Source organism: Protopterus annectens, chromosome 6.part1 (assembly GCF_019279795.1).
Source record: "Protopterus annectens isolate FY-2018-M chromosome 6.part1, PAN1.0, whole genome shotgun sequence".
NCBI classification, from domain to species: Eukaryota; Metazoa; Chordata; order Ceratodontiformes; family Protopteridae; genus Protopterus; species Protopterus annectens.
This window is the reverse complement of record NC_056738.1, coordinates 140,585,566-140,608,065: the sequence shown is the minus strand read 5'-3', so window position 1 is coordinate 140,608,065 and position 22,500 is coordinate 140,585,566. Positions and strand designations below refer to the sequence as shown.

Sequence of the window (22,500 nt, the reverse complement as noted above, 5' to 3'; positions counted from 1 at the left end):
CGTAACTGCTAGAAGTGTTTCAAAAAGGTGTCAAGAGCTTTTAAGTATATTTACCTAAAAGTGCATATGACTACACATCATACGGTCCCCAGTCACTTAACCTGGTATTTGTCCTATGTTCAACTTCCAATTAAAGTTGGCATTTTATGATGCTATACGTCACCATAGCCTCAGTACTGCACATCAGAAAGTGCAATGTCAGAGTACAAAAATTCATTGATCATCTTATTTGATATTTGGCACTTAACTGTGCTTCTCTTACCACATTTAAGCAAAAATTTTATATCACTGTATTTCCCCAAAAAATTCTGTATCTCTTACACTTTCATAATAAAAAAGAATCTGTCATTTCAGAGAATATCTGGGAAATTAAGATTATCTCCTTTAGATTAAATACAAACTTAGTGTAAATACTTACAATAATTTTGCAATGGTATTATTTTGTGTTCCTGTTATTGAAAGCTGCTACTAATTATAAAGGTCTGTATTCTGCACTCTCACTTGATTTGAATACTTCATACTTAAGTGATATACATTTATTAGAATGACATTGACTGGCAGGTCCAAATGAACTGCTTAGCTCTAGTGATCAGTATATTTAGTACAAGTTAATGCATGTTTTATTGAGTTCATGTAATTACAAAGTCATTATTTCAGAAGCAGGTGTCTGTTGTACTATAAAGAATCATATGATTGTGAACTAAAGCTCAATGCTTCCTGCTTCATTTCAGTGACAACGATCAGGTTATATGAAATACTCTTTGCCCTGTACTGTGCTGTAAAAAATGCCTGAATTTTAATAGAAATATTTTAATTATGGAGTATAGGCTGCATTTAGATGGGCATCTTACAGAGTAAATAGCATAATGGCATAAATGATGGTCTGCAGTGGTTTAGCTATATTTATCTCAGTTAATGAGAGAGAAGCTATTATAATAAGCACGGGTGCTTCTCCCTCTATAAGTTATGTATCTTATTGCTAAGTGGTGGAATAAATAATAATAATAATGGTGATCACATGGCAGACTATTTTGTATCATAAATTTGGACTGCAGTCTTTAAAATTAGCCAAAAGTTTCTGAATTATGTAAAAAATAATCTCGGCATTAGTGCATTTTAGATGCTGATCAGCAAACATTAACCAATCAACCAATTTTAAATCAGAGAAAATGAAAATCATGTCTGCTTAATAAATTAATTTCTCTGTACATTATTTGACTTAAAGTACATGCACTGCAGTGTGACATGGTTAATATTTCATTCTGAAAGAGTGTTGCTAATTGACCTAATTTACACTTACAGCTCATGAATTAACACTGCAGTTGTAATTTTGTTAATCACAGTCTCAGTATATCCTCTTAATTTTATGGTCAACAGATTTATCATCTGAGTAATTAGTAGAAAAACAATTATTTATGGTAATGTTACACACAGTGTCTTTACATCAACTGAATGAATTAGTAATCATGTGGGTCATTTTCATAAGCTAATGCCTTGCTTCTTGCTAAGTGTCAAAATGATTATTTCAGGAGTGGGTGGTTGTTACGCTGGATACATCTACAAATATATATTTTTGCTAATGTGAAATATGTACAAAAACATCAGTAAGAGATGTTCATCTCATACTCTAAAGGATTGCAGTTTGGGTTTTAAAACAACATTAACAACCTTTGTTGCAGAACAGTGACATGTTTTATAGTTTTTGTTACCTTTACATTTTATTGTACTGTAGATTTTAGTGGTACAAAAATATAATTCAAACATAAGTAAAAGAATATCATGACCATATCACACATTTACATTTTATGGAATTTAATGTGTTCTTGTTAGGACAATACACTTTTTTGAAAACAAGAGCACATATTTGCTAATAAAGAACAAGGCACAAATGAGTGACATGCTCCATATAGATGAATAATGGATAGGATTGTGTTTATGCTGCAATTTTTGCTTAAATGCTTGTATATATCTAACTAGGTTTGAAATTAAAGATGTCAAAATAACGTCACAAGTTGCCTTTTTAACTGTTATTCACAAAAACATGAATAATTTTACTTGTCTTTTCTTCAACCGATAGACACAATCTTCTTTGATGAGTTAGTATATGTCCATTAAGTACTAGGTGTACATACCTTGTATGTATTTACATTCTCATGTCATTCTCACGTCATCCACTGCGGCCTTTGAAGGCTAAGATGCAAAGTCACTAATAAAGTCTAGGCTGGTGCATTGTAACACAGTATCTATAACACTTTATACCTGCTTTTTGTTATTTTTTATTTATTTTTTTTTTTTTTGTGGTTGTAGAGAATGGCTAGCATACATAGTCCCATATTACTCAATCCTAAAGGCCAGAGCTTATGCTAATACACAAGCCTACATTCAGAATTTGCGTACATGACATAATACAATTTGTTCTGATAGGCATTCTAAGGACTGTAGCTATATACAGGAAATGGCAAGCACAAAGAGAAAACACGCATCTAAATATGGTCATACAATGAACTACAGAGCCACTGTATCTATGAAACAGGTGATGTTTGGCTCTTACATAGTAACTGTTGAGACTGAGTGTCTAACACTTGACAAACACATGTGAGCCCACTTCAGTGAGACCAGTAAAATGAACAAGTATTTATTACCACTGAATGTTGACATGCACAGTGAAGGACTGAAGCAAACTGATAGGGGACCATGAGAGAGACAGGCAGAAAAGTCTGAGAAGATGTCAGTGTAGCTGAAGCATATATGAAGCATAGGAATGAAAGATTACAGATTAATTAAAATTACCCAGAAACACATGGGAAACTAAAAAGTATAGAACTGCAGTGGTACAGTATAAGAGGCATCTCCATTATAAAAACAAAAAAAGTCTCTTTCCTCTGTAGACAGAAACAGTGAGACTAAATATGGAGTACTGCTTAATGCAAGGTTACAGATAAGCAGGAGGTAGTCCATAGGTTCATAGGTTGGTACTAGGCAATCTGCTCAAAGGCATTTATAAGCCTAGCCAGAATATGTTAGCTTTCGCCACCCCCTTAGATTAGTTCCCTGTGCCTCCATCCAGCAGAGCCATTGAAGTGATCCCTGGGGTAAACTTTCTGTTTCCCATCCACTCAGCAAGGTTTCTCTTGAAGAGTGTTAGCGAGGAGCTCTGCCTAATGTAGAGTGGAATCTTGTTCCAAAGCATGGGAAGTCTCAGGGACAGGAATCTATCCCTCCAGCACATCCTATTTATTGCTGTGGTGAGGTTTAGATCCCGAGAGTGTGTGGCTCAAGGGGATAAGGTTTTCTTTAGGTGGAGCATGTCCATCAATTCAGGGTTGGACATGGCCTTGTATGTCAGGCAGAGATCACCTCTGAGTAGGCGGTATGCAACAGAGTACAGTTGGAGTTTCTTCAGTCGAGCTGCATAGGGCGTCTGTTTGAGGCCAGTGATCCTCTTGCTAAGGTACTTCTGTGGTCTTTCCAGCTGTTGCAGGTGTCTTGTAAGGTACATCCCAAATGGAGCATTGTACTCTAAGATGGGTCTGATGAGTGATGAGTAGAGGGGCACAATTACCTATTTTGATCTGGATGTGAACCCTTTTCTGATTAGGTGGGCCACATAGAAGGATTTTCTAACCACTTTGACAATGTGATTATCAAAGGAGAAATTACTATCTACTTGGGTCCCCAGATCCCTTATTACATTTTCCGTATTTAGGGGACTACCACCTATGTGGTAGTTTATGGGTACTTTGTTTTTTCCAAAGGGGATGACTATGCACTTTTTGGCATTTAGCTTGAGGCCATGATTTTGACACCAGGTATCCATCTCAGTTATACCCTTTTGGAGGATGTCTGTGTCAGCTGGAGAGTCAATTATAGCCCCTAGTTTGCAGTCATCTGTGAACTTGGTCAGCCATAGTCCTCCTGTGCTTGCCTGTACCTCTGAGAAGTATATGTCGAACAGGAGAGGTCCTAGGACTGGGCTCTGGGGAACACCACCTGTAACTGGTTTAGAGTCGGACCTAGCTCCCGCAGCTCTCACCATATGGGTACTGTCCATGAGCCAGTAGGCAACCCATCTTGTGATGTAGGGGTTTATGTTCAGGCTGGTGAGCTTGTCTATAATACCAGAACGGGGAATGGTGTTGAAAGCCTTTGCGAGATTGAGGTAGGCTGTGTGTACCACCTTTCCCTCGTCTATAGCCTTAGTAACTGTCTCAAAGAAGTCCACCAGGTTTAGGAGGCATGATCTGCCCTTAACAAAGCTGAACTGGGTAGGGTCCAGTGTTTGGAGGTTCCCCATGTCTCTGTTAATGAGTTCCATGATGATGAGCTCCATAGCCTTACAGACCAAGCTAGTCAGGCTTATAGGGTGATAGTTCCTGGGGTCTTTTGTGGCTCCACCTTTGTGGAGCGAAATAACCGTTGCTGTGCACCACTGTGGAGAGGCTGAGTTTGAACAGTGTGTTAAGGTGAGGGGTTAGTTCATCTTTGAACTCATGTAGGATGCAGCCTGAGACACCATCCGGTCCCATTGATGCTGTGTTTTTGGCTTTGGAGAGGGCTATTTTAACCTGAGTGTCTGTGATTACAGGGGCTCTACTGAACCTGTCTGCCAGGATGTTGGCGATATCAGTCAGTTCAGTGTATTTTGTGCCATTCTGCACTAACTCTGAGCAGATCTGAGAATTGCCACATAGATTATTGACATAGCTAAAGAATGCCTTGTGGTTATCTTTGGAGTCTTTGGCAATTTTTCTTTCGAAACTCGCCTTGGTTGATTTTATGAGGGATCGTAGTTTCTTGCTGATACTGATCAGGGATGTCTTCCATTCTTGGGATTTTGCTCTTTTCTGTACTAGTTTCCTCCTTCTATTGCACAACTTGTTTATGGCAGGGGTCCACCAGACTGGTTTCCTTTTCTTGGAGGAGTGAGTCTTGGTTTTGCTTGGGATAGCATGATCTATGCATTCTTGTAGGTGCCCATAGACTGTATTAGTAAAGGATTTTGCAGCTTGGACAGCATTATCCTTTAGCATGGGGGCTTTGAAACTTTCCACCTTGGTCTTAAGTAACGTGAAGTTTGCTTTTGAAAAGGTTTTCACAGTTGTTTCCTTGTCCAGGGGTGGGGGCAGAATGTGGATATCCAAAGTGATTTGTTCATGGTCAGATCTAACCAGCGAGGGGTTGACCTCCAATGTGGAACACCAGTCGCCCATGTTGGTGATGACCGGGTCCAATATGTTGTCACCTCTGGTGGGAGTGTTGACCAGTTGATGCAGGCCATTTGAGTTTATAAATTCTAGGAAATGTTGGGCAAGGGAGTTAGTACTTGAGTAGTTCTCCCAGTTAATGTTTGGGTAATTGAAATCACCCAATATTAGGGTGTTTGGTAGGACCTTTATGTTTCCCAGTGTTTCCAGAAATGCGGAATGGGGATCCTTGGACTTGGTGAATTATCTGTAGCAAGCTACAATTTGAATTGCAGTTTTGCCCGTTGTTAGTTGCACGTGGATGATCTCTGAAGCATCGTACTGTGCCACTAACCTGGAGGTATGGGTATCCTTGATGAATATGGATACGCCCCCACCTTTTGTATTTCGGTCCAGGTTCTGTGGCCGAAATGTATGGTATGAGTTGTAGCCTGGTAGTGCTGGGGTGCTCTCTGGAGCCTTAAACCAGGTTTCTGTTACTGCACATATATGATTTTCTCCATACTGAGGAGTGTCTCAAGTGCATGCATTTTGAGGTTTAGACTTCTGGCATTGAGTAGCATTACCCTCAGTTTTTTGCTACTTGTGCTATTTATGGCAGTGGGTTTGTCTTTTGAGCCTTGCCTAAAAAAGGCACTATGGGGGTGGCAAGAGCCTTGGCCAGTATTCGAAAGCCTAAGGGTGACAGGTGCAAGCCATCTCTAGTGAAGCAGCGTGGCTTGTCAAGCATGCCATTCCAGGTGGACAGACACAGGATCCCCTTTGAATGACACCAGAAACTTAGCCAATTGTTGAAATTGATCATTTTTCTTTATACCGTGGTATAATTCTTGGTGAGGGCAGGATGTTACTCAGGATCAGGGTCATACTGGCCTGGGCTATGTGATCAGGGAGCTCTTCCATGTCTCTTTTCATGTAATCCAGGGAGGTATAGCTCAGGTCATTCACACCACCATGGACAATGGCAGAGTCATATTTGTACTTGTTCTGGAGTGACTTGAGTGCTTGTGTTATGTGGTGGATCCTGGCACCTGACAGGCAGTTAACGGTAACTTTCTCCTTATTCAGCCTAGTGAATGGGACATCAGTGTGCCTGACTATAGAGTCCCCTATTACTAGTATGTTGGGTATGTTATTTTGCCTTAAGGGCTGTGACTGCATGGCACACTTGTTTTGTGAAGTATGTGTTTCATGGTTTGTGTTGGGGGGGTGGAGGTTGCTTGAATGTCTGCTTTGGAGGTCTCTGTTGCTTTTGCAGATTTTTATTTAGAGCCTCCAAGTATGTTTTCTTGTATTTATGTATTTTTTTGCCGGTGCTGGTTTAATGGGTCTATGTGAGACTGGTGGTGTGATGTAAGTATTTCCCTTCTCCTATTGACTGTCTGATCCAGTCTTGGGTTGAGAGACCTTAGCCTCCAGTTTGGCTGTATAATAGCATCTCTTGCATGTATTAGTGTTTGGTGGTAGGAGGAGAGGGTTGTCTGTATACATGAGGCAGTTGTAACATTGCCTCAAAATGCCCAGATTCACCAGTTGGAATGGAGCGTACACCTGAAACTGCCCTTTGAACATGCCTGGATAGGTACAGTGAACTGTTTTACTGAATGGCTGGTAAGGTCAAATAGAGAGCCTTGTCCTTCTGTACAGTATAGGGGGGGGTCTAGTGCTAGGGTTTATAAGTGCTTGCTATGAGTTTTGAGCAAGTGCCTGGCTGAAAAATGAATGGCTTGAGTGCTTAAGTTGACAGTTTGCCTAGTTCCAAGGGAAAAATTGAAGAGAAGACTTTGTGGAGCCGGGAATAGTTATACCCTAGCTAACCGGTGCTCCTCAGTGTGCAAAACCAGGCAAATGCATTTTTTATAGCAGGGAAATGAAAGAGATAGAAATGAGCCCAAAATGGGCCAATAAGCTACTAATTTCTGGGCTGAAATCTCTCCTCCAGGGACAGTTAGGCTGCTCAAAGCTCCCCTCTCTCACAGGTGAACAGAGAAACTTCCTTCTATCCAAGTAAGGTATGGGCAAACACAGAGATTTGTAACACAGTCCTGAATTTAGTACTAACCTGAAAACTGGACTATATTAGCTTAGAAAGGTGGGAAACAAGTATATATATTTTTTGTTTGTTTTCAGAAAATAAAGCAGATACAATCAAAAAAACCCTTTAAATGTACAGAAAAGGATACTTATTGTTATATATCTCAGATCAGAATTGTAGTCAATGCCCCTAGTAATAAAGTAGAAAGAAACACAAATACAGTAAAAGCAGATGAATAAAGTGCAATTTTTTTATTTTTTATATATATATATATATATATATATATATATATATATATATATAAAACAATAGAAAATGAACAAACTGATTTAAACAAGTTACCCAATTAACCAGAAAAAAGCTCAAATCTAAGCCCTGTTCCAGCAGTCTTCAATCAGATAAATTCTAACTGCACACTCCTGCTTCTAGGGTGCAGGGGAACCTTCTCCAAAAAGATGGTCTGGATCAGTGCTCAAGTTATACAAACAAAGCTAGATTCAGCAGGCCTGAATCTGGTCTATGCTACAGCAATAAGGTGCACCAATTCTAGAAAGAAACAATTCAGATAAGCAAGCACAATAAGCCTGCGACCAGAAATTCCCAGCTCAGAAGGGCAGAATCCAGCCTCTCCTCCCACAAGAGTGCAGACCACAAACCTTCTTAATGTAGAATAACTGGCCTGAAGCTCAAGTGCTTAAACCAGAACTAATACACTTTTAGAATAGCAGACAGTGAGCCTTCAATCAGCAATTCCCAGCTTAGAATGATGTAAGCTATCTGTCCTGCCACAACAGTGCAAACCACAAACCTTCTTAATGTAAAACAACCAGTATGAAGCCAAGTGCTTAAACCAAAAGACTTAGAATAACAGTTACAATTTAATCAGGCTACTACTAAGCAGTAATAAATGCAGCAGAATAAATAAAATTGAGTACTTTTAAGAAGAGGTAAAAACAAAATAAAGTAGGAGGAAACACAAATACAGTAAAAGTAGATGAATAAAGTACACTTTTTTTTAGCAAAGTGCAAGGAGAGAGGAAGGAAGAACATACGTGGGTTGGCCTTCTCAAATCTTCTCTCTGTATTAAGTAGAGTGAGCACTAGACTCAGAATATGATCTCACTGTACTCGGTTAAGTGAGCAAATGAGATAGGACTCCGGAGGAGTGCTCAAATACAGACTTATAGGAGGGGCAGACAATTCCAGAGTCACCAACACTAACACCAAAACAAGAAAAGGGAGGCTGAGTGGGGAACTAACTGCAGAGAGACACACAGAACACTATATTCAGTAAAACACACAATTAGGTAACAGAAAAAATGAAATACAGTACTTTTAAAACTGCAAGTTTGTACTTAACTTCAGCTTCTAATGTAGATGATTGTAGCCAACCAAGTCTCTCAGAAGTTGAGGATAGGGCTAGCATGGCCATGGTGTAGCAGCAGATTTCACAAGCTCCACTAAGGAAAATATATCTTCACTGGAAATTTGTTTCATATCAAGAAAAAGTGGATTTATTTTTGTAGAATTTGATAGTATTCAACATTCTCTTCAGGAATATCTACTTATAAATCGAAATTGGTTATAATTTCCAGTCAAAACATTCATCTGAACAAATACTTCACTTCTGGGAGATTTTCAACATGAGTTATACTAAGGCAAACAACCAGGATTCCAGTATAAGAAAGGAACTTCAGACTTTGATAACAACTATTCAAGACCTCACAACTAAGACTGATATAATTGACTGTAAAATGGACAACTTATAAGAAAAAACTACCAAGCCAATGGATATGCTTCATGAGGATTTAAAACACCAAAAAATTAAAATTACTAATATTGAGGAAACAGACTTTGATGGAAGATTGCTAGAAAATGAAAACAACATAGAATTTTTGCTTAAACAAAATACTTCATTACAACATAAACTGGATGATCTAGAGAATAGATCACGTTGGAATAATATAAGGATTTTTGGTCTTCAGGAAAATATAGAAGGAAACAATATGTCAAGTTTCCTTAACTCATGGCTGCCAAAATTTCTAGAGTTACCAGAGGCTTTATCTTTTGGTATAGAGACAGCACACCGGTCTCTCACATCAGGAAACAGTACCAACAGGAATCAACCTAGATCTGTCATAGTAAAATTCCTATCATCTTCAGATAAAGACTTAATTCTAAAACCAGCCTGGTCAAAATCACCTTTAAAATACAATGACTCTATCATTCGCTTCGATAATGACTATTCAACAATGGTAATTACTAAAAGAAAGTTTTTTTTACCTCTAATTAAAGAACTGAAAAAGGTACAGATTAAGACTCACCTCTTGTTTCCAGCAAGGCTGAAGATTATTCTTCCTGATGGACCTTCATTGTTTGAGGATCTTGATTCTGCTGTGACATATGTTAAAAAGCACAAATTACTGGAAAAAATAGAAGAAATGGAGTGGGCTAAGCCCTCCCTTAAAAGAATGGCTCCTAAAACTACATGGAAATCTACTGAAAAACAAAAGAGACTAAAGAATAAATGAGAAATGCAGACTATTTATAAAACAAACTATTATTGTGGACTATGCTTTTATTAACAAGTCTGTTTTGATATGTTATAAATGCAAGGTAAGATTTACACTGCTTTTTATATGTTGCATATATATAATGCTTCATTCATAACTTAATTTGGTGTAATATAACATACTGAATATATCATTAATATATTTATCATTAACACTTTAAGTATTTGTTTTATATAAGTAAGCATACCATATAAAATGCATTACCTTAGTTTCTGCTTCATAGTATAAGATACTACTTATCTGTATATTACACTTTAATTTCACACAGCTATAATATATACAGTTATAAATATTTAATATTCTATGTAAGATAAAATGAAGGGATACATTGGAAAATATAAAGTAAGGAGGGATGGAGGGAAGGGAGAGAAAAGAAGAAAAGTTTCTTTTTTTTTTTAATATACATATAATTTCTTGTATATATAGCATAGTATACATAAGTCTCTCTAAACTCAAAGTAATAACAATGCATAACATACTCAAAGCCTTCTTCTCTCTTCTAATTGCACTTTAAGTCATAGAGAATAACATATTCTTATAACAGTTTCCTTCTCACTTCTAATCATACAGTACTGGTCAGCATTGAGCATAAACTGTGTTACACCCTCAGAGCAGAACAAGAATTCACAATGTAATTATTAAATATGTACATGATATACATTTGTTCAGGATAGATAAATATTGGGAAAGTAGTGTAGTATCTGTGGGTTTAAATACCAATGCATACATTAGCTCTGAAAAGCTGGGAGATGTTATATGTGTTTCTATTATAAGGCTTATTATTTATATATTAATCTAAACTCTAGGGAATATATATAGTTAAAAATAAACATAGTGCTTTTAAATGACAAAATAGAGCAGTAGGAAAAGTTACATCATTACTTTCATGCTTTGTTTGAAAACTTTTTTTTTATGACAGTTTTGCAATTTCTAGTATGGGTAACAGATATATGCTGATTCACATGTATAAAACATTTCTTTTACAGAAACTTGGCTGTTTCCCGCCGAAAAAATAAGGGAGACAACTTTGAACATTCTCCTTACCTCATGCAGTTCTCTCACGAGCTAATTATTCATTTGGAAAACTTTCTACAGTTTGTGGAATCATCTATTCTCTCTCTGAACTCCCTCAACGATGTGAAGCAGCTGGATGACGTCATCACCGTGCAACAAACATTTTCAGGAAGTACAGAACTGTATTTTGACTGTATATTGGTTTAACAGTCTTTTTTGTTTGAAATCAATTGTTATTTACTTAAAATGAACATTTATATGGTCGATGACAAGATTACATATTACAATAACATAATATCTTCATCTTTTGTGACTTGAAGAAAGGATTACAGAACAGATAAAGGAAGAAAATGTAGAAAAAAAGAGGTGAGAGAGGAGATGGTTATGAGAGAACTGTGGGAGTATTGAAATGTAAATATCTATGTGCTTTATTCTTAGGCCCTACAAGTGTAAATACTGATGATAACATTAATTTTTTTGCATGTATGTGTATGTATATATATATATATATATATATATATATATATATATATATATAAATATAATAAAAAAAAAAATAAAAAAAAATTTTTCAATAACCTTGTCCCAGGAAAGGCGTCTAAACGGTATTCATTATAAGCTTTAGTGCTTTCATCTGGATGGTCGTTAGCTTCCAAGAGCAAAGTTTATATGCTGACTTAAGCTGCTGAATTGTGAAAGTTAAGGGAAATACATGATTTAGAAAGATACCTGACCCTGAAACAAGACCGACCAAACTTCTGAAACTTATCTTTTAAGGGTTCTAAATCACTATGTAAGCTACTCTGACAAAAATTATCTCAGCATATATATATAACTTTTTTTCTATTCAAGTGTCCATGATTAATAAACGACGAAAAAAAAATAATATATACCTTATATTTTTCTGGGACAAGGGTCTTTGAAAAAGGTTTTTTTATTTTTATATATATATATATATGTTTGTGTCTTTCGGCTTTTCCCGGTTAGGGATCGCCACAGTGGAACTCCGGTCTACTAATGATTGGCAGTAGATTTTTACGTGCTGGCTTGCCAGGCATAACACACAACCTTCAATGAAGGAACACCCATTCACGCATGTCGCCACACAGAAGATGCTCTAACTGAGAATCGAATAGGCAACGTCTAACTGTGAGGCGACAGCGCTACCGCAGCACCACCACCACAGTTATGTATGTATGTATACATATATATATATATATATATATATATATATATATATATATATATATTTGTATATGTGTGTGTATATGTATATAAATATGTATGTATATGTATAAAATATATATATATATATTTTTTTTTCTCTCCCTCGTCTTTTTTTTGAATTATCACTGCATACTATGATTATGGTTACCATACTCAAAGTTAATATCTACACAAATTCGTGCAATCTTTATAATTAAGTGTCATAAGTAAGGTTATGCATATCATTTCAGAATGTTTGCATAGCAAAAAATTGAATAACAAAAGTGGTATATTAAAAGAACTTTGCAAATAGATATCTTATTCTGCCACTAGTGAAAGCGGTTGTATATACTCATGTTTATAGTGAATACATCCCATTTGGGGGTGATATAATGTTTATTTAAATGACATACTGTTTATAATTACACCTACGTCTTCTAAATATAACTATTCACATGGGATCCTAACTATATGTTAGCCTTGTTTTACTTTTTTTTCTCTCTCTCTCTTCCCTCTCGTGTTCATGTATATAAGTTAAATAAAGGGAAGAGATATAATGAGAGTTACAAACATGTTAATACAAAATAGAATTACATCTAAACAAACCATGGTTTGAACAATAACATAGTGTCCTGGATAACGTATTATATCTGATAACCTAATAGAAATTTTGTTTATACACACAACCTCTTTTATCTATGTTAATAGTAAGGCAGTGGGCTAAATTACTTGGTCCATTTAAACAATCTGTTAGACATTTGCCTTATTTTGGAATGTAAATCATATCTTAAATCTATTAGGTTACATAGGTTTCTTATTAGATATGGTTTCTATGAATGTATAAACCTTCCAGATAACACTATATTAGGATAATTAATGATTTCATTAGAATTTGGTTATCTTAATGTTTCTAACTTAAAGTATATAAAGTATGTTATTAGTGGAGTTTGTACTCTGTTGTTACAGTTTAGGGGTTGATCTCAGTGACAGATGTCATTGGGATTAGGAGGTTATAACTCCAGTTGGGGAGCATTGGGGTGTTTGTTTTTATCTAGTGTATGTAATCATTTTTTTAAAAAAGAGTTTTTTGACATCCAGAGTAGCTTATTTACAGAAAATATAGAGAATAAAGCTCAAGGAATACATTTTTTCCTAAAGACATGAGATTTAATATTTGTACAAGGAACAAATTCACTTTTTTGCAGAAATTTTCACATTATACATATGATATTGATATGTTACTAACACATCTTTCAGGTACAATTACATAATATGACTATGTTGAAAGGTATGTCACTTAAAATAAATGGTTTAAACAACCCGTATAAAAGAAGTAATTTGTTAAAATATCTAGCTTTTCATAAACCTAATATAGTATTCTTACAAGAAATCCATTTAACAAAAGATACTATTAAATTTCTAGATACAAATAAATACACAAATATAGTAAGCTCAGAATGTATGGGAAAAAAGAGGTGTAGCAATATTGTGGAACAAAACATTACCATTACCCAGAATAATCAAAACATACCAAGACAATAAAGGTTTGCTTTGCTTGGCTGTAATTGAGATGGGTAAGAAACTATATACATTAATAAACAACTTTTGGTTACCTGGTATTGGTACTAATACTATTAGACACATATTGAATCAAATAGTTTCACTATCTGAGGGACATATCATTATGGCAGGTGACTACAACTGTATCTTGGACCCTAAAAATACAACCACGTCAGGAAAAAGAAAAATTACAGCACAAGCTAAACAACTTATAAATTTCATAGACTTATACCTACTCAAAGACATACATCATTTTGTGGATCATAACTCATTACAATACACGTTCTATTCTAATAGATACAAAACATATTCTAGAACTGATAGAATGTTTCTTTCTACACAGATAATGAATAACCTGACCAATAGCAAAATAATAGCCTGCCCAATCTCGGACCATAATACTATCATATTTGAACTTAATATTAATAACACCCATAGTGTCCAAATTAAAAGGATTCCAGCATATCTCACACAACTTAAGGATTTTCAATTATTCATAACAGAAGAGACACAAAACTTCATTAATATAAACTCAGCATGCCCTAAAAGCATATTTGTATGGACAAATAAACAAATGGTTTCATAATAAGATGAAAATTTGGGATAAAGATATAAGAATAACACAGGATAAACTAGACTCACTATACACAAATAATAAAGGCAACTTGTCTTCAAAGAATATAAGGGATGAGATATACAAACTAAATGAGGAATATAGATCTATGCTACATCATAAAACAAAGATAACACTAGAAAAATATAGGTTTCTTGCTTCTTCTGTAAATCCTAAACATCTATCAAACCTTAAGACTAAGACCAAAAGATTAAATAAATATAATTATATTAAAGAAATACATTCTGTAAAAAAAGAAAAAAGAAGTACATAGTATGCAAGATATATTAGAAGAGTTTAGATGTCACTTTGATGAAATTAATCAATCCACACAAAAAATTCGAACACAAGATAACATAAGAAATTATATTAACAAGAATATATATAATAAACTAAACAAACAACAAATTGAAGTTATTGATAAACAAATTACTTTATCAGACATACAAAGTCAAGTAAGTAAGCTTAAATTAAACAAAGCTCCAGGTAACGATGGAATTATTCCTGAAATATATAAGATAATGCCCAAAATGGCTAGTTCCTTACTACACAAAGTATATAATTCGGCCCAAAGTGATAATATTACACCCCCATCCTGGAAATATACATTTATATCCCCTATTTTAAAATCAAATAAAGACCCAAAATTCTGTTCTTCATACAGGCCAATATCTTTACTGAATATCGATTATAAGATGTTTATGAATATATTCTCAGAAAGATTAAAGAAATTCTTACCCCACTTAATAGACGAAGACCAGACAGGATTTATAACTAACAGAAGTACTTTTGATAATATAAAATGAACCTAGCTATTATAGACTTCTCACAAAGGAAGAAAAGGAATTTATCATTAATTAGCCTTGATATTAATGCAGCCTTTGATTCTATTAACTGGATCTATCTATTTACTCTTTTGGAATGCTTGCCTTTTTCACATAATTTTATTAATCTTCTAAAACATTTATATGAAGAAACCTATGCATATATCAAAATAGGGTCATATATTTCCAATAAAATATCTATTACAAAAGGCACCAAACAAAGATGTCCTCTCTCTCCTCTACTATTTACTTTGATCATGGAACCCTAGGCAAATGAAATAAGAAACAATAAAGAAATAGAGGGTTTGGAAATGGATAAAGACAATATAGCCAAAATCCAGTTGTTTGCGGATGATGTTCTTATCACCACAAAGGGAAATTACTCCTCATTCATGTCATTATATGAATCAATTAAAACATTTCAAATGATGTCCGGTCTATCATTCAATGACAATAAAACAAAAATTCTACCCATATATCCTACTAATAAAAAAATTAAAAAAAGGATGATAGGAAATAATACATATCACATTGCTAACGCAGATCAAATCACATATCTTGGAATCGTTCTTGGCAAAGACATTAAATCAATAATTCAATTAAACTATAACAAATGTTTACAAAATATTCAAGAATTATTTTCAAAATGGAATACAATAATATTTTCTACTGAAGAAAGACTAACCATTATAAAAATGATAATTCTACCTAAAATCTTATACATAATACAATCCATTCAAATTCTACCCTCAAAAAGGTTTATAAATAAACTAAACACTTTAATACTAAGATTCTTCTGGTCACAAAAAAAACCTAGAATTACTATTAATCAACATACTAACAGCTGGAAGAATGGTGGAATAGCTTTCCCAGATCTAAATCTCTATTCGATTTCCGCTATAATCAGATCAATTTCTCAGCTCTTAGATACAACCTATTTAGCTAAATGGAAATCTTTATGGGAAGTATCAGCCATGGAACTTATAATGAGACCACCATCATAGCAACTAGAATTCATAAACACACCTTTTATATGGATCGTAAAAGAATATTGTATCACACATACTAATCCTAATCATACTGCCAGTTACATACATAATATTATAATTAACTTTAGAAACTTTATATATAAACATGTTAAATATAAAGACTACTTTTTTGTTATTTCCTATATCATATACACAAGACACTTTTTTTACCTCAGATATTAACAAAATTTCTCAACTGAAAAACAATGAACTCAAATACTGGCTCCAGCTAACTTATGAATACAAAACTAGTTCAATGGATCATATTATACAGGAATATAAACTTAATAATTCCTCATGGTTAGATATACAAACACTTACACTATAGCTTGATAATAAGCTGAAACTAGCTTCATCAACTAGCAAACATGACACCAGGATATTATTACAATTTCTTCAATCAACATTATTATACCAGCATACATATTCAGGTAGTATCTCCTTTATTTATAGACTTTTAAGAGAAGAAACATTTTCTTGCACCCATAACCACTGGAGTTATTATAGTTTAATTACTCATAATTCCCCAAGTCAGCAAGATAAGGTTAATATGCTACAACCAGCTGGGAAAAAATAATTTTCTCTGAAATGGAAGATTTATACATGGAGATTCATGAATAGATCCTTTTATACACCACAAATAATGGACAAAATTAATAAAAAACAGAACATATGTAATAGATGCAACTCTAATGTAGATATTAACTGGGCACATATGTTTCTTGACTGTCCAACCTTAAATATATTTTGGAATAAAGTAAATTACTTTTTACAAGCACTTTTTTCAGACAACTTCATATTGAATAAATCATTAATCATATTTAATACACCTGTTCCACAATGTGTTAGGAAAACCAAATACTCATTACTATGGACTATTTTGGTAGTGCCTAGAAAGATCTTAACAAAACAATGGATTTCAAAACATCCTCCTACATTCTCTGAGTTTACTAATTTATTAAAAGAAGTTAGTCATTTACAGATAAGAACCATAATCTCTAGAACTTCTAGAAAGACATATGAATATCATTTATGGGTTAACTTACAAAATGTATTGGAAAAAATTATCATTTTGCATAAAGGTAATTGACTTTCCTTGTCATTCATGAGAACAAGTTACAAAAGGAAGGTTATAGTGTATGTTAATGTATAAATACTGGATGTATATGTACATACTTTAGTTTGTTTACCTTGTTATTCATATATTCATATTTAAATGCTTTAAATATATGTTATCAATTTGTAAATCTATAATGTAAATTATCTTATATATGTATATGTGATTGTTTTCATTATAATCAAAATCAATAAAACTGTTTTTAAAAAAAAAAAGAAGTTGAGGATAAAATGAATTCTCAAACTTTGTGGCTAGCACTTAAAAGTACAGAGAAAGCCCTCTAGGCTAACAGTTAAATATCAGATAACAAAGAAGTGAGAAGACCACCACCCCTTCTTATAGCAGAGAGACACACAGCACACTAGCTTTAGTGAAACACACAATTAGGTAACATAAAAAATGAAATACAGTACTTTTAAAACTGCAAGTTTGTATTTAACTTCAGCTTCTAATGCAAGTGATTGTAGCCAACCAAGTCTCTCAGAAGTTGACTCACTCCACACAAATAGGGTATTTAAGGCATCTGCTAGGTACTATCTCATAAAAATATAGTAGTACCTACTGTATACAAACAATGGCGATGGTAGTCATTTGTGTGTGTGTGTGTGTGTGTGTGTGTGTGTGTGTGTGTGTGTGTGTGTGTGTGTGTGTGTGTGTGTGTGAGAGAGAGAGAGAGTCATACTGAATGTGTAGCCCCCCCAATTCGGAATAACCACATAGCTTAAAATAGAAATGCAAGTTTGGAATAGCATAATTTAAAACAGAAATGCATGCTTGGAATTCTTCCTAAGTAAAGTGCAGTTTGCAAAAGGAAATGACCTGTAATCATGTAAGTTTAATAATGTTGCATAACATTTCATGAATGCTGAAGAATTACAAAATATATCATTGGTGTTTTTATACTATTGGCACTTTCTTTCTAAGCATATTAGTAGAATATACAACAACCACATGGATGTAGATGCAAAAAGTCAGAAAGCACTCAGTTTACCAAGAATATGTTTACTAGAAATTAAATATGGCGTAAAGGTCTCTGGGTCACATAGACCCTTCATTTTATTATACCTTATGTTGTTTTGCTTATTCTATCTGAATAAGTGTTATTACTAATTACAAAGTAGAAGGGAGAGATCAAGAACAAGGGGTTAGGGAAGCTCAGGTAAAAGGATGTTTGCCTTTAGCGATTAAGTAATTTTGTGGTTCAAAGAAAGGTAACAGTTGAGAAACCAATGAAGACAATGGTATTCAATTTTATAGAGCTGGATTATAATGGAGGAGTCTGGGAACTAGAGCTATTTTACAAAAACAAGCATACCAAAGATTCCAGTGAGAAAAAAGGAAATAATATACAAAATAAAAAGACACATACCATTAATCACAGCAAAAAATGTATAAAAAGGGATTAACTTTTGAACTGATCATGTTCTTCCTCAGATGAGATTCAAACAAATAAAACAATTAGTTACCTTTTAAATGTTTCTATGTTACAGCTGTTTTCTAGAAAAAAAATCTAATGCACCATTTGAATCCTCTTATCCCATCAGGTGACCTGTAATATGAAAACCTAAAACATAGCCTTTGCAATACAGAAATACAGCAATGTAGCAATAGCACCCAATGTCTATCACCAAGAACTACTGAATACTAAAATACACTAAACATATAATATAATAAATATAAATGTACGATAAAATTAATTTTAATAAATTGATACAATCCACTAAGGCTTATTGGAGTAAATTAGTTGTAGGAATGAGTCAGATAAGAAATTCTTACTGTATGAGTAAGGTTCTAAGAAAGAAAAAAAGATAAGGCCAGTACAGTTATATAAGACAATGAGATTAATGATATGGATAAGAAAAGTGTGCAGGTAGTATAAGAAGGAAGGAGGAGAAATGCACAAGGCAATGTACAAAGAAATATACAAAAGGGCAAAATAGGAAGAGAAAAAATGAACAAGCTGAAAAGAAGTTGGAAAACTAAGTTAAAAGTAAATATAAAAATGTTCAGGTATGTTTTTAAAGGAAGGTATAATAGAGAATAAATGCAAACAGAGATTATAAATGAGTGCATTGCATTTTTCACCTACAAAATAACAGACAGGTAGGATGACATATAGAAAAGATGCCACAGCAAGTAAAGAAAACAGTGGACAGATTCCAGGACTGATAGTACAGAGAACTGTAAAATCTTAGAGAATATCAGGCCCAAGGGCTAGACAGAGTACTCCACAGAATACTAAATCATTTTACCATAATGTTGGCAGGCCCTAGCTATGGTCCTCAGTAGATTGTTATATAGAGAAGTACATAAGAAAGGGAAGTTAAGCCACCATATTCAAAAATATATTGCACAATCCCGTGAAAGGATGTACATGGAGTGGAATCCACATAGTCCTCTTGGTACAAATGTATAATAATGGATTACCTTCCCATACATACAATTTCACATTGAGACAAAACTTGCCATGCTGTGAACAAGGATTGAGTATGTACTGAATAACACATGGTTTCATACATATAATTTCACAATTCTTTCTAGATATGACCATAAACCAAATGACTAAAGAAAATTATGCAGTGCCAAAATGTGTTATGGAATCTTTCAATAGGTAGTTACTAGGCATAAGGTCCAGGAGACGACTGATGAGCCTAGCCCAATTTCCCATTTGCCCCAGAGTGCTAGCTAGTTAAGTGATGTACTCAGAATCATGCAGTAGTCACATGAAGACTGAGAATCAAACTGTGGACTACAGAAATCAGATCATTAACAGCTTACAGACTTAATCTTCTGTGCTAACTGCCAGACACAAATGAGAACACATCAATGTCAACCTTACAAAAATATATACATGAACAGAAATTAAGGAAAATGCCACCATTATAGCTGAGCACATTGAATATGAGATAATAAATACAAATATGCAAATGTACAAAGTAAAGAATGCCAGATCAGGGGCTTGCCTTCTCCACAAACATTTGACTGAGTGATTCATAAACTTTTAAAGCTCATTACACATGCGTGTAGAGTACAGTATATCATGTCAATCAGGATCTAATGCACAGAGTATGCTGTTTGGTGGTGGTGCTGTGACATCAAAGTTATATTGTCCATGCTGCTGCTGGGACATACTGAAGAAAATAATGTAACCTCCCGTGTCAAACACTGCAATTGTGTAGCAAGACACTGTTATTTTTCAGACATTTATGTTCAGTAACATCAGCTTTACGTGCATTAGGGGCTTTCTGTCTGCAACTGAGTGCTGGTAGTATGCGCTTCCATACCCATGGTTTCTAATAGAGACAGAAGCTTGTATAGAACTGAGGCGACCCTGAAAGTCCTAATTTATATCCGTCAGTATATGCTAGCTAAGCAGTCCTTACACTGTTGTTACATGGTGAATCATGCTGTGCTCTGGTGTGTGCCTTTTACAATGTTCCATCCTTATGAGAGTAAGTACTATGTGTATGAATTCCCTCCTGCACGTGCAACATCTTTACTTAAGGTAGTAGTAAGAAAGGCGTAGTAAACTTTATTACCTGTTACCTTGGGCTGTAGTAGATGGAAAAGCAATTTGGGAAACTCTGAAAGAATAATTAGTTTCTTTTCAGAAAGCTATAATTTTCAGAAGAATAATCAACAAATGTTCATGGCAAATGAAAATAAAGAGAGATTTAATTCATCTTTATGACTGGGTTACAGGACATTTTGATGGAGGATGTGTTCACTGATGGGGTCTAGATGGATTTCAGAAAACTTCTTATTTCTGCATGGCATTTAGATATATTAGAAAAGCTGAAAAGGTTATGTGTAGGTTTTAAATTTATAAAATCAGTTTGAGCTGTGGCATGGCTGGATGCAGAGAATTATTGTAAAGGAATGGTGTAACAAATAACAGTGGCAACTAATGGCATACTTCAGTGTTCTCTCTGAGCTTAAACACTTTCCAAGGTCAGTAACTTTGACATGACAGAAAATAGCAGATGACGCAAGGATTACAGCAACTATAGTACAAGGGGAATTACTCTTACAAAGAATCTAAGCCAGTTTCAATAACTGGGTAAAAAGGTGGTAGTAAACATTTAAAAGGAACAAATCTAAAGTTCTGCACAGTAAGCCAACTCTGCATCATTTGGGTGAAATGGAATTACTATAAGCAGTTAGTGATATTTACCCAAAATATTACATACAGTTTAGATTTTCAAGTGCAATGTATGTGCAGTAAAAGTGCAATTAAGGATAAGTAGTAAGTGCCACTATATTTATTTACACATTTGTTAACCAAAAAAGTACACTGGGCCAAGGACGCTTTTCAGGCACAACCCAGGCCTTGAAGACATTACACAAAGCTTAAAAAGGAAATGTAAAATGAACATTTTATACATGACAATAGATTCAAGAAATGCATGCATTGATATAAATATATATATATATATATATATATATATATATATATATATATATATATATATATATATATATATATATATATACATATACACATACAGAGAGAGAGAGAATGTGTGTGTGTCTGTGTGTGTGTGTGTGTGTGTGTGTGTGTGTGTGTGTGTGTGTGTGTGTGTGTGTGTGTGTCTGTGTGTGTATGTATGTATGCATACAAACACTGAACAATATGAAAAACACATTTTGTCTATATTTTTAAATGTTTGCCATTCCAGTGACAAATAAAAATCAGATGATTCATATGTGGAAAGAGGGTAAGCTATGAAAGTGTAAGAGGAATAACAAATATGGTGACCATATAACATAGAATTCTGAGAGAGAGACAGAGAGAGAGAAAGAGAGAGGATATGTATTAAAATCAGGTGCAATAATAAGGACATATTACAGCATTAAGACTTTGTGAGAATGAAGCATTACAGTAGAATCGGAAGCAATGACTGGAGAAATGTGTTGAGAATGACAAGGTAATGGGCAGGGCTAGTGTATAAAGTGATAATCATTTAAAATGTCAATATTTGCATTGCTGAGTCCCAAAACATGAAGACTGAATGGTCAAAAACCCAGATTTAAAAATACAGAATCTGGGATTACCGTTTCTCAGAATATTTCCTTTTCTCCAGGGTATACTCATCTCAGAGTTGGGATACATAGGATTTACTGGGTTTGGAGGGCCTTCCTCCCCACATCAGGGGTGTGTGGAGACACAGTCCCATACATAGGGGTGTAGGGGGTAGCACTGTTTCTTGATTTGCATGCTCCAATGCAATTTACACCATGCATGTCGCACTGTTAGCATTTTGAGTGATAATCAATTTTTGTCTTTAATCTGTGCAGCAATGTTTCGCAGTACCAGTTGTCTTAC

The 22,500-nt window shown here is 34.5% G+C and overlaps 1 long non-coding RNA gene across 2 annotated transcripts in view; it reads right to left on the bottom strand.

Annotated features, from left to right (window-relative positions):
- LOC122805433 overlaps positions 1-22,500 on the bottom strand; it is an 852,280-nt gene that overhangs the window by 238,751 nt on the left and 591,029 nt on the right. For both annotated transcript variants that reach the window (XR_006365368.1, XR_006365367.1), the window contains exon 3: positions 9,564-9,633. This is a non-coding gene — a long non-coding RNA (uncharacterized LOC122805433). The remainder of the gene's footprint in view (positions 1-9,563; positions 9,634-22,500) is intronic.